The sequence below is a fragment of the Amphimedon queenslandica genome, unplaced genomic scaffold (genome assembly GCF_000090795.2).
Source record: "Amphimedon queenslandica unplaced genomic scaffold, v1.1 AMPQUscaffold_12269, whole genome shotgun sequence".
Taxonomy (NCBI): domain Eukaryota; kingdom Metazoa; phylum Porifera; class Demospongiae; order Haplosclerida; family Niphatidae; genus Amphimedon; species Amphimedon queenslandica.
Window position 1 is genome coordinate 16,234 of NW_003547493.1, and position 1,513 is coordinate 17,746.

A 1,513-nucleotide genomic window follows, 5' to 3' on the forward strand; every position below is an offset into this window, starting at 1 on the left:
AAGACGGTGGTGATTCACTATTTTACTATTCTGACTTGCAACAATATCTTGTTTCAATTAAATCTTTACTGTCACTAGTTTTGCCAGATTAATCATTAAAATTATAACATTAATACTGTTTTATCTGTATAATCATATTACTTTTAAAAATGGGAATCATAAAAAATTGATCATTAAAAGAAACAACATAAAACAATCAGTAAATAAAAACAAAAAAGTGTAGAGCTGTTAACTTTGTACTAGTATTAGTACTCTCAGCCGAGTTTTTACAGACCTATTAAGGTACACACACATAACTTCAAGTTTAATAAACATTAATCTACATATAGACACTCTAAAAAAGGTAATGTGATGCTTTTAAGGCAAAAATGCTCACAAGGCAAAACTCAACATTTGCAAATGGTGCATGACACATTTTGTTAATAAATAAGCATCCATAAAGTACAAAATGCACTGTTTTATACAAATAATACCAACTGCACTACAAAAAAATGATTACAAAATATCATAATATAGAATTAAAATCTCATAGAATAATGTTCTTAAAAAGCAGTTTTGACACATGGAATATACTGCATTTAAATTTTGTGCAAAATTTTCATAAATATATATTACAATAATTAAATACCTCAGCCTACTTTAGAATTATTACTACTGTACTTGTCATGAATTTACTACAAATTGAGAGAAAAAGAAGGCTCATTTAATGTAGTACATGGTTTAATGTAGTACATGGTAACATGCAAGTACAAAAATAAATGAACAAGGAGTGTAGATATGACAACTAAAAACTTATCAATGCAGCAAAGAATTATAAAGAATTAGGACTTGCGACTAATAAAATTGATTTCTTATAATTGCCATTGCTATGAAACAATCGCCATGAAGGTATTGTAGGTCAAATTTAAAAACTATTTTGCATGTTGTATAGTTCCCATAATGCTATAATGCTAGCTAGCTGAATAGCATTATTCCAGCTCGTTAAGTACTCCTCCAGTAAAAATTGTTTTCACACACACACTTCCCTACCATGTAAGTTCTGTCGTTCATTTCAGGATAACTGATAGTTACATAAAAAAATAAACCATATTTTTAAAAATATAACTTAATACATATTTAGTGTAGTTATCTATCAATATTTATGTTGTAATAAGCTTATAGCAAAATACAAGTAAATACATGAAAGTAAAACTAATGGTGTTAGCGAAAGTACATACAATATGAAAAATTTTAAATACATGGTAGATGAAAGGTAGATACATCATGCAATGTCTGGTTATTAATAACAAAAGTAATGATTGCCAGTAATTGCAATGGTAACTTTATTGCCATCTGTGCTCAGGCAATATCAATGCTATATTATTAATGGTCCTTCATTGAATCTGATGCCTTAATGAATCTAAAATCAAGCGTTTATTTGAGACATAATGACAAAATACATTTTACAGTCAGAGACATGGGCATGTGAAAATTACTTACTCAGCAACCATTAACACAATCTTTTAAAGAATAC

General features: G+C 28.1%; 1 long non-coding RNA gene across 2 annotated transcripts; it reads right to left on the reverse strand.

The window, feature by feature from the left end:
• Positions 1-223: 223 nt before the first annotated feature.
• Positions 224-1,513, reverse strand: LOC109588140 (uncharacterized). Of its 2 annotated transcripts, none has more exons than XR_002187978.1 (4): positions 1,480-1,513; positions 1,030-1,060; positions 639-674; positions 224-274 (listed from the first exon to the last, which is right to left on the reverse strand). It is a non-coding gene; the product is annotated as an uncharacterized LOC109588140 (long non-coding RNA). The 2 variants fall into 2 exon arrangements; XR_002187977.1 differs by having other exon boundaries at positions 629-674.